This window comes from Haliaeetus albicilla, chromosome 18, assembly GCF_947461875.1.
Source record: "Haliaeetus albicilla chromosome 18, bHalAlb1.1, whole genome shotgun sequence".
NCBI classification, from domain to species: domain Eukaryota; kingdom Metazoa; phylum Chordata; class Aves; order Accipitriformes; family Accipitridae; genus Haliaeetus; species Haliaeetus albicilla.
The window spans coordinates 11,601,133-11,613,797 of record NC_091500.1 but is presented as its reverse complement, the minus strand read 5'-3'; positions in this window follow the sequence as shown (position 1 = coordinate 11,613,797).

The window sequence follows — 12,665 nt, the reverse complement described above, 5'->3', positions numbered from 1 at the left end:
CAAATCGGCAAATTTCCATAAAATATTTTTCCTTGGAATTTTTATGACCAGCTTACCCATCGTCTTTTTCACTCACGCATGAAAAATGCCAAAAAGCTATATAAATATTCAGTTTGATTTATGATTGTTTTCTGGGCTTGAGAAGGGCTGTGAAACAGCTAAGAAGAGCAAAGAAATCACAGTCCAGAGAGCATGTGGCAAGGCATCAATTGCTGTTCCTTATTAATCCCTAAAGTACGTCCCAGTGAAATTAAATAAATTAGTTAAGCCTGTTCACCAGGCCTTACCATTGTCCCAAAAAGGAATAGCTCCTACTGCCTAAGAATCAACTGAAATGCAGATCGTCAAATTACTGAAATTGGAAAGATATGATTAACCTCTGCAATTGTTCCATGCTCTTTCATTTCTGCAGAGATCTATATTAATTACATGCAAAAGGTATGAAAATGTGAAAGGTTTTCTTACAGAATTTCCATCCCATTTTTACAACCCAAAGTATTTAGAATTCTTTGAACATGGTTCAGAAAAGCATCCAAACTTTCTGATGTTCCTCCCTAAATTACATGGGATACTGGGGACACATTAAAGGATTTAAAAGGGTAGGAAATGTACTATATCATTTTTTGAGTCCATAAGTAATTTTTATTCTTGCCAACTGTACTCGTGAGACTCAAGGGCACAAACAGACAGCCAAAGAGCATTTTTAATGGATTCTTTTGCATAAAAATTTCATCTAGTTCTGCTGCCCTTGCTTATGCTTTTTTTCCCCAAAAAATATGCTGTAGCGATCACTTCTTAAGGAAAAGAGAGAAAATGTTTAAGCACCAAGATGTGAGTTTATTTTTAATAATCCCTCATGTTCATTGTGTTATGTATCCAATGGCCTTTTACAAGATTGGCAGGCAGCCTACGAGTATAACACTAATACTGTGGGATTTTTGTGTTACTGGTAAAACTTTATTTTCAGGAATTTAAAAAAATATTAGTGCCGCAAGCCATTTCAACAATAAGCAGGTAGCTAATATGCTACAGGGAACAGTGAGTTTGCTATTTATTTGCTCACTCAGCAGCACATTATAGAGTGAATTTTCAGCCTTGTGTGGAGGAAATTAGGTATCCCTTTATTTCTTTTATTTTGGGGAATTTAATTTCAAATACTACAAGTTTCACAGCAAGTTTCTCAGTACAAAACTGAGCAATCTGATTTTTTTTTTGGAGCAGTGTCTCTGCTGGTTTCAGAGGGCTCATTTCTTCAGTTTCATTTTTTGCAAACAAGTGTAAAAAGTTAATAACAAATGTTTCAACTTTTAACTTTTTTTAACAATTCACAAAATAAAAGAAGAGGCAAAGTCAGAATATTTTCAGTAAGACTAATGTATTTCAAATGTTTCATATGAAAGATGTTTTACAAATAGTGACGCACCATTTTTAGTCCATACAGCAAAACAACAAATATATTATGCCACAAAATGTTGCTGTTACAGACAAGCCCACGTATCTGCCTCTTTAATCTATCTACCTGATTAATCTATCTACCTGATTAATCTAACTACGGTTAATCATGTTGGTTTGGTGGGAACATAATACAGGAGAGGGGGACACAGCTGAACTATTTCAGACGGTTCTGGGTCTCCCAGCTCACAGCTGTCTTCTAGCTGAATTAGTTGTGAAAAACATTTAGTGGGAATCTGGATCTTTTTCATGCTTTGACCAGATGCTATTACTAAAAATCTTTAAACACCTCTTACGATCATTTGCTATTCAAAATAAACCAACATAAGCAGGTTAAATTATAAGAATGAAGAAAATTCTAAACATAAAACAGTTAAGTATTTTAAAATGAGGTAAAAATCTAAGGCATTGTCTTATCTATGTTCTCAGGTCAATTTTATGGAGCATTTTCTCCAGAAAAGAACATGATTTTATAAATGCAAACCATAATCTCCTCTTTAATATTGGCGATGCTCATAATGTAATTAGCTAAAAAGGATTGTATGGTACAAAGCAGAAGGCTGGAGGGAGCTGCAGCGTGAGAGGTCTGCCTGCAGAGGTGGGGACAGATAGACCCAAGTTCAGTTCAGCTGCTCTTTGCCAGTCACCTGTAGACAGAGGAGTTCATGTGGGACCACAGATGGACCTACTTTAGGGGTTTCTTCTAGCAAGGATCTGTTTATCCAGGACAAGATGTAAAATTAAGACATTAATGGGCCAGTGATGAAATGTGCAGTCACGTTTGTAAGCTGAAACACAGCATTGGCATGGTTAAGTGCTGTTAACTACTGGGATTAATGGGCATAGTTGCCTGGCATAGCTGTCTAGTTTCACACAAGCTACTGAATGCATACCAAATGATAGTTTCTGTCAGTGTAGTTCTTTATTTGATTTAAAATCATGGCTATGAGGTAAGAAGTCCTGGGTCTTAATACTAGTCCTCTGAGTTAGATAGAATCCTGCAAAATTCCAATCCAAATGGTTTTTTAAAATGTATTTATTTTAAAAATTCTTATATTGAATATAAATAGCTCAAGACTTGCTGAATCTGAAGAAAACCAGATCCCGCCATTTAATGGCCTTCTTTCTTTTTTGTTTTTAGGGAAGTTGGGAGAAGCTGTGCACGCTCAGCATTTTGAAAGGCAGCCCTTTACTGCATTGTGTTAGCTATTGCAACGAACCCTGCCAGAAGGGTTGAACAAGTCACTGAAGGGCAACTATATCTCCTGCTTCAGCTGTAATCTTCAGTGGGCTGTTTCTTGATTCATGACAATGCCTAAGCTTCCTCTGCTTCTCATAGTTTAAACACCTAAGTTACATTGTTTGGAAGGTGCTTCTCTCCATCTGGAGGCTGACTGCCTCCTATGGCCACATAGGTATCGTTTTTTCTAAGAGCAGTAGCAAAAGGTGAAGTTGATGAAGCTGTTCCATCCAGAGAAAGGCAAACTGATAGGAATTTGGGGAGTAAGGCTTGAGTGTCTCATCTTGGACTGAAGGAGAACAAATAATTTGTCTTACCATTGAGTTATACAGGAGTTTTGTTATTTCCTGTTGAACCCGAGCTCATCCTATTTAAGCAACAAATAGGGACTGGAAGGGATTTACAGGAAAGCGCCTGACTTCTGAATCTTTGGCCTTACTTTTGGCCTTTTTACCATGTATGCTAAATGCATAAATAACCTAGGGACATCAGCTGGTCCTTGCTCGACCCAGGAACACTGCTGTCTTTACGGTACAATAGCACAGCTTCAAACGGAGTAGTAAGCAGGATCATATTTTATAACAAGCTATTACGTGATGGATAGAGAACTCTGTAGGGTGCAAGGAGCTGGGGGTTAAGTCCCTCTCAAGCTGTGGAAGGAATTGTACTGAAGTTTAAATACCTCATGGGTAAATCCACTATTAAGCTGACTACTTTGCAAAAGCCAGTGTACACCACCTTCTTTTCCAGAAAGCTGTTTTAAAAGATAACAGAAATGATTACAGCTTGTGAGAGGCCTGGTCCTACTAGAACATATGAACTGGGCTTTAGGCATGTTTATGGGATTAAGCCCTTTAGGGAACTTTGGCACCACGCGGCTGAGTTTCTGGATCCCATTAAGGCCTGGGTAGATCTGGGCATGCACACAACGCAGAACTGCAGGTGCCTAGAGAACATCCAGGTCCAAATGTGGTGTGCCTGATGAGTTCAGATGCTTTCAGAGTTACTCAGATGCTGGGTGGGGATTGAAATGGGCGGAGGGAAGAGAATGAGTTGCAGTTTAGGGCTTAGATATCTAAAGAATATATAAAATTCTATTTCAGATGAATACGTTTCTCCTTTTTTTTTATTTCTTTTCTTCCCATCAGACCATTAAGTCTTTCAAATGCAAATATAAGAGTAGACAAGACGGTCCAAATTCTACTTACATGGATGGAAAATATTTTGATTTATGCTGATGCAAATAATAGAAGTTAGTTGAATAGCATGAAAAAAGAGTGATTCAACACTTTCCCAAGAAATAAATTATCCCCCCCCTCCCCCCCATGGAAGGGTTAAGAATAAGCTAAGTAGATACCAAGTTTGGGGACTAAAATTCTTTGTTTGAGAAAGCAAATAAATCAATGAACATCAGAGAATAATGAGAACCAGATTTCCCTAAGTTAATTTCTGGGATATATCATGGCTTTGGCTAAAGTCTGGTATAAAATATTCATGATGCAAAAATTCTATCACCCATGGTAAAATGCATTTAGTGAACAAAGAAAAGGAAAAATCCTATACTGTACATGGGGCCAATTTTTTTTTTCTGCTACAATGTTCTCAATCTGGAATATTTCACTTACTTTCATATATATACATGTATAGATATATACCTACGTATATATATATGCACACACAATCACGAACAGCTTTGTTATTACTGCAATGCTGTACTGTTTCCCAGAGGGCAGTAAATCAATGTGTTGTAATTATAGCAAGTATTTACTTTGCTATCTATTTGCCTAGGTTCCCAAATTAAGCCAAAATCTATAGGAAGCCTTTTTACCACCAGTGAATTTGTCCTGTTCTTATGTGGTAAACCAGGTACAGCCTGAGAGCTGTGGAGAGGCTTGGAGACACCTTAAATGAATGTACTCTGATTGCTTTCTTGCATCGTAACATAGACTAGACATTTAATAGAGCGGTACAAGCCTGCTGCCCGTAGTCCCTGGAGCTAGCTGAGTCGTGAAAGAAGAGCTGGACACTTAACTCAAAATCTTTGCCAATCTTTAGAAAAATAGGATGTGAATATGATTTTTTAGGTCCTTAAATGTTACTGGTGGAAATCTGGCTCCAGGCAGAGGAGGGTATGCCCACATCTGTCGGTGCAGGCAGACCCAGGCTAACTGCCCGTGTGCTGAGCTAGTTGCAGGCTGGATTACACAGGACTGCTTCAGCATGACCCTGTGCCTATGCTGCTCTGCCGGTATTATCTTGTTGGCCTGCAGCACGGACAGAGGAATCACAGGTTTGCCTCTGTGCCACAGAACAGTGCAACATGCAATTCATTATGTTATGGACCAAGGCAGTGTGCTACGTACTCTTCTGAACAAGGACCTGCAGTCCTCCTTTTTACTGCTTTAGTAATGTCATCATTGTCAGCTCAGTCCTTTGGAACAGTAACATTGTTCCAGCCTGTAGTCCTGCTGCAGATAAAAAATCAAGTGTTTTCTCTGCTGGCTACTAAAGGCAGGTCCCACCACCTCTTTTGTATTCTGTCCTGTTTAGGCTCTGGGGATGCTCTCACAAACATGAAAGCACAACTCCTGTGTAGGACTTCTCAGCCATACAGCACACAATTCTCCATAAATAAAGACACATGCCAAGTTACAGCATGGGAAACTGAGGCATGCAGAGTGAGAAGTGAATCATCCTAAGTCACGCAGCTGGACTAAGAGGAGAAGCAATTCTTCTTGAGGCAAATGATTTATCCTGCAGATGCTGCTGCCTCCTAAATGTTTGTATATACTCTGCGATAAATGAATCACTTACTGACTGAAAAGGTGGGTAAAAAAGCTTTTACACAACTCTCCATGGAGTTCATAACTCAAGCAAACAGCTTAAACTCTTTCGGTAAAATAGTGCTCATAAATAATTAATGATTGGCTTCCTAAAGACAATATTTTGCAGTAATTTTGAACAAGATTGCTAGATAGGGTGGGTGGGAGAAAAAATTTATCAGGTCATAGTCTATCTGACCTAGAGCTACATAAAATTGGGTAACATTCAATTATGTTAAATAACACAATTTTTGTTTGTTTTAGCTAAATTGCCTTGTGGGAAAAAATGTTTTCTAATGCGTTGCAGGGTCCTTGCAGTGTTAAAGTTCATTTTACTGATCTTAGAATAAAGCTTTCAATATACAACCTCCTGAGCCTCCTTCTAAACCTCCTTGGAGATCTCACTGTCAGATGCTACCTACATGAAACAACGCGTGGTTACAAAGGTTTTGGATTAGCAGGTACATTTCCCAGGTCTGTCTGTGACACTAAAGCCTAGTTTACCCACACATCTTCAGGCTGGGTAGTGACTTGCTTAATGAATAATCAAACTGAAATCAGTGTGATTCCACACGAGCAAGAAAGAGAGAGTCAAACCCTCAGGATCACTGCCAGAACTGGAAAATGCACCTAGTGCTCCAGGGAGAATTTTCTGACTCAAAAGACAGAATGTTTGAGAACGTCTGTAACCTGTGAGCATTTTCATCTTATTTGCAAATGTGCCGAAGAAAGCATATCACTTGGCTTTACTGGGTTCTTCCTAAGAATCAGCCTCCTGTACAGATGCATTTTTAAAGCACAAATGGCATTCTGAGGTGGAAAGTGCTCTTTATGTGTAAGATATACTGTCAAACAAGCTCCAAACCACAAATGTCAGATCTTGAACCAGATATGCATCTCTAATTCCTCAAAGGATTTGTTAGTGGGGAAGGGATTGGACAGTACTGGGTCAGGAGTTCTGTCTTGGCCCTGCATGCAAATAAATTCAAGCCGTAAAGTTTGGATCCAAATTTCCCCTGAAGTTAATTGGGGGTTGGATCAAATGTTCCATCTCTAATTATGACTCATATTAATAACATTGGGGAGTGTGATTTTTTTCCAAAGTGCTCAGCATTGCTCTTACTCTGATCCCATTGAAAACCAGGGTAAAATTCTTATTTTTAATGTGGGGAAAAAAGTCCACATTGAGCACTTATGAAAATCTCTTCTCCTTCCTGCCTTCCCTCCTTGTTTCCCTGCACCACCTCTCCCCCTGCCCAAGTCAATGTGTTTAGCTCATTCTCTGTAAAAATTTCAAAGCAGTGAAAATACCATCTGTTAAAAATTCCAGTTCTGTGTTTTTGATAAAAGGGAAAATTGTTTGAGAAGCGCGCCATTTCAGTGATGGTATGCTAGCTGAAGGAGGTAATATTTGCATCAACATTATTGGATTACAAATCCATTTAGTGAGGAAGAGTCCTATTTAATTAGTAATAGGTAAGATCAGATGCCCTGAAGTATTCAAACTTTTTCTCCAGTCAAGCTCTTGACATTACAATGGGATCAGTTAAAATATTTTCCTTCAAATTTGCTTTTGACTGAAAACTGGAGGGAGGGAGGAAGTTACTAATATGTTTTTTAAATAGAAAAGAATCTGCAGAAAAAATGATTTTTTTTGTTGAGAAGTAAACTGGAATGACCAGGCAAAGTTTTTGCGTTCTTCAGTTTTTCAGTGGAAAATTTGAGGTAGGGGGATGGGGTGTGTGTTCTTGTTGCTGTTATGTTTGGGGAAGCTTGTTTTGCTTTTTCTGTGGGAAATATCCAATACTTCCAATCAGCTCAAGTTACAAGTGTTGCCAGGAAACTTTATAGACTCCAAACCCATTAGAAATTAGTTTCTTTCTACATCTATTTGGGTATGTCAATGCCTGCACACCATCACCAAAAAAAAAAAAAAAAAAAAAGAGATCAGGAGGGTTTAGCCTGGTAGTTGTGACTTTGAAAAGAAATAATGCTGCTAAAGGCACTCTCTAAGTGCCATAGACACCTTGGCAGTGAATTCAAAGACAAGTATGTTTTGCTCCAGCTTTTCCCAGGAGAACTCAGCCTATGTGCTCAATCTCTTTCAGGGTGGCGGGGGGAGAAGGAACCAGCAGAACATGTTAGAAAATGGAGTTTCTACAGTCTCCCTATGGTATTTTCCTGTGGTGCAGCATGTGTATGTGACTATACATGTATTTAGCTGTCTGTGGGTATGTGCACATGTGTACCAGTGCAGGGGTAGTTGTCTAAAAGAAAGAGAGGTATAAGGAGGGGGGTCTGTACCATCCAACTCTACTCATCTGAACAGTTTCCTAGCAAAATCATCAACTGGGGCAGGCAGAAGGTGTACAGGATTTTTAATGCAACCCACTTGTACTCTTTATGCTCTGGCTTATCAAGGGGAAAGCTGCACATGAGGGGAGGTGAGCTGTTCAAGGCAAAATTTACGATGACATTTAAAATCAGCAAAGCTTGCTGTAGCCCTGAAGGTTGAAGCATACATGCACACTTCATATAATCTGATCCCAAACACCCACCAAATTGGAGGTTAAAAGTATTGTATACATTGCTACCAGTTACCACATCGACATTTCAGATATGTGCAAGTGATTTAAGTGCAGATGACCTGGAGCTTGCTGATGCCATAACTTAAAAAGCAATTGGGCTGTGTGCTGGCTAGAACAACAATGTGGGCATTATAACAATCTCACTTGAGCAGCCATTAAGACATCTCCAGCACACTGTTGTACTACTAAAATGTAATTCCCAGTAGACAATAATCCTAGACCCCTCGACTGTGAATCATGGGCAGTAAATGGCTGACGGGCAGGTTAACAATGGGCTCTGTGGGCAGTCTGACGTTGTACAGGTGTGCATCATCACAGTAAAATAATTAACAGGTACTTAAAGGAATGTACATTTAAGCTCAAAAAACCTGTTAAGAGACTTCCTAAGTGGACTGCTATTTTTTTGTAAACCCCACTTATATTTTATGACCAGGTAAAAGGACTGCAGAGCACAAATCCAATCTAAAAGTAGATCTGCAATCAATAGCTCTCCTATCAGCACTAGGCTGCTCCATCAACAGTACCGTTTTATAACTCTGTGACATGTTCCTGACTCAGGATTTAAAGTGATTCAACAATGCAGTCGGACCCCTATAAAGAAAGTAAGAAAGAAAAAACCAGTAATTTAGCATTTTATTCAAGAACAGGCTGAGAAAAAAAAAAATTAAGAAATACAAATAATTTATTATTTGTTGTCTGTGTGGATATTTATAGGAATATGTATTTATGTATATGTGTGTATATGTACTTATATATATGTGTGTGCATATATACTCACACACATACGCAGCCAGGAACTCCACCTGACACATATCTGTGAACTTTTTTGGATAGTATTGGAGATATCTGGGCAGGGAACAAAGGCCGAATATGAAAGGAGAGGCAGTGAATTGGGGGTTGCAGCAGGGACTGCAATTTTATGTGCTGAACTAACGAGTAGTAATGGGAGCGGCTAGAGTTCCCTCAGCATTTCCTCTTCTATTTCTTCTCTCTCCCCTCTAATAAATCCAAGTCTGGCATATACAGCAGATAAAGAGTTTTAAATGTACAATTTTATCCAAGGTTCTTTATAGGAGTAACAAGATCATCTGGTTAATAAACGCTTGATTCAGTCCTCTGCCTGCAAAACTCTGGCTGAATACCTTCTAGGCATTAAAGGATTATCCCCGAAGGGTTGGTGTTCTGCCTGCCGGGGCTGGCCGGCGCAGGTTTACCAACGATTTTCCTGGTGGACAGATTTGGACCTGGTGGGAAAGTTTTGATGATTGAACTAGTAGCAAACCAAGAAGCAAGTCTATTTATTAAAAACATGTTTCTCCACAAAATGGCAATCGCATAACCATTTTGAAATATGAAGAAACCAAGCCAGCCACAGCGACATCATCACCCTGTGGTTGGTTGTAGGCCTTCCAGTTTCTGAGAAGTAAGGGGGGGTCAGTTTTACCTGATACAGTGCAGGTCCCTGGGGTTTGGAGGACCTGTAGCTCCAGTGTGTTTGTTGGAAAATGTGACGGGGGGGTCCTGCCTTGCCCCTTCTACCGAGGGCGATGTCTTTTGATCCAACACAGTGACCGTGCACTGATGCGCCTGCAAAGGCACAGGTCTTTCCCCTGACCAGCCTCTCTCTTGCTCCCTTCTCATAGATGAAAAGGTTTTCACGGTCTCTGCCCCTGTAACACTGACAATTCCCTTCTGCAAAGTAAACCCACCCTGGTTCTCTTGCATCTCGTACCCAAGAAGAAGGACACCTGGACTCTTCCCCCTCTGGGACGCAGCAGCGTTCCATATGCTATGGAGGCTTCTGCATTGCCACAACCGCACAGTGCTCCCGCTTTGACTCTTGGCATGGTAAAATGCTCCTATGGAAAGTGTTTCAAACACTCTGGACTACTTCTTTTGCTGCTGTGGGAGTTAAACCCTGAGGAAATCTGGCACATTTGTTTGGACATTTTTGCATTAATACATTTACTTCAAAACAGTATTAGCATGAGCATATGTTTGTTTTATAAAGTCTTAATATCATCCAAAAGAAAATGCTTTGGAACCATTACACAGATACATGTCACCAGTGTACTTTCCAAGCTCTCCATGCACATTTCATGCTAAGCCTATGCATTCTATATTAGACCTTATTTTTGCTATCCGTCTTATTGCTATCTCATCTTTCCCTTAGTGAGATTTTGATTTCATTTAATCTCCTCTAACTCAGGAAATTTTCCACTGAAGCCAGAGTAGTCTCTCTGTGTAAAACAAATGCATATAAGAAAACCGAAACACTAATTCACCCTATTACATCCTCCTTAAGGGACTGAAAAGCATTAGTTGAAACCATTAAAATGCATTGCTATTTTTATTCAAAGGAGATATGGTAATTTATATTAAAAGTCCAGATCTCCACCTGGAGTGGGTTTCACATTACCTGCCTAAACCTACCTAGAAGTTATACATCTGAAGTAAGCCACACCCTGGATTCCCTTCAGAGTCAAAGAAAAGATACAGGCTCTTCCGGTTTTTAGGATCCCATCTGAACATAAGGATCAGACAGATGTGTGTATCATCCTGTAGAAGTGCCTGATTCTCCATACTATAATAGAAGCCTACATCATTAGTTTATATTAATTGTCTGTGTTACACCAGACATCTAAAATCATGTGAAATGAATTTCACGTCTCATGTAAAGAGCTCCACAGAGGGGATTAATGTGAGGCTTCTCTATATCAGCTAAGAATATGATTCTAAAAATAGTCTTTTTTTCTTCTTTTTTTTATATGCATATGCGAATAAACTGTTTTACTGATTGATGACTGATCTTAGGAAACACACTGAAAGATGGTATATTCTATAATGTGTAATTAATATATAATTTTAATATCCCTTGTGTTATTTTTCGATTATAAGAATAATATAAGTGGGGAATAAAAATATTTCCAAATTGTCAGCATGCCTAACTGGTCCAAATTGAGCCTCAAAGTTTGTTGAGTGCAGCCCTTAAAGCCTTGAATTTTTTGCTAATCAGGTAATTGATATCATTTGCAATGTTCTTTGGACATAAAAAGAAAAAGAAAAGAAAGACTGAGGAGGATACTAGTTACCACTAACTTATTCGGAAGCAAAAAGGCTCAACAAGATGAAATCTGATCAAAATAAATAAATACTTGCAAACTTTCAGGTTATCACTTTCAGACAAAAATGTCTCTAATGTTAATAAGGGATTTAGGCCAAAGGCTTTAGAAGTTGCTATTCTTAAAAAAACATGATTTATTTGATTTTTTTCCAACTTGAATGTCATGAACCAGACATACATAATTATATTATTTGTCTTATGCAAGCGAACAAGAATAAATTAAAACTGGACATGTTGCAACAGGGCTGTTGACATTATATACAAAGTCTGCTTATTGTCATAAGATACTCTTAACCTTTAAGCCAAAATCTTTCAAAACTATTAGTGTTAAATCTAGCAGCTGTTGTCAAATTTTTCCCTTTCTCTGCTTTATGCATTGTGCTTTATTTGAAATGTTTGTTATATTTGTGTATATAACTTTCTGCAAGCTGTCCCTTGAAAGCTCAAGGGATTAAATGAGTAGGTTGAGCCGGTTCAAAGGAACAAAAGTTAACAAATTAAAAGAAAACTTTCTAAAATGAATGTGTAAACCATTAAAATATTTAGCTGTATTTGCATTGGATAGTTTCCTCTATATAAAACAATATGGATTGTTTAAATAAATGGGGTTAAGGGAAACTTATTTCTACTGTAAAGTTTATTAAAGCTTTAGGAATGATGGCCTCGATCCTTCAAACGCTTACGTGTTTAACTTAAGGCATGGAATAATCTCGTCCTGGCAGCGCTAGCCAGCCCTAGCCAGCCCTCACAGCTTCGTCTTCCAGCAAGACAAAGACACAGAGGGCATCCAGAGACTGGAAAAGGAGGTAAGGGTTTCCCCTCTGCTTCTGTCTAGCCCTTGCCTGAATATTTAAGCCACAGTCTAGAAACTGCGTTTCCTGGCTATTTGTGAATAGCAAGTGAGTCTCTGTGGGTATTATTACAAAAATAGGCTCAAGTGACATAACCCTCAGAGTTCACATAAGAAGTAGAAAGACAAGTTGGCAGGTTTTGGAGTATTGCAGGATTTGATTTTTAAGGAGTTAGTCTGCAGGGAGATGAGGGCAGATACCCTGTGCCTTGTAGCATATGGTGTATCCTATGCTGTCTTATAGCACGTTGTGAAGTGGGCTTAGAAGATCTTCTATCTGGCACAGACCAAAGCACAAGGACAAGCTTTTCTACAGCCGGTGCTGTGCCTGGAGAATTAGGCCTGATTATGAATTGAGGCACAGCGAGGAGCTGATGCGCTGATGCACCTATGCCTGTCCGAGGACTCAGGTTATCTCTCGGTCTAATTCAGTGCTGTGCCGTGTTGGTGTATTGGCCACAGAGGGGTGAGTCAGGCAGACCTCCAGGTGCTCGTTTGTATGAAAAGTAGACATGTCACATGGAGTAAACTTATTTCTGACTGCATTTCACATAGACTCTCTCATGACCGGAGTAAGGAATGACTTGTG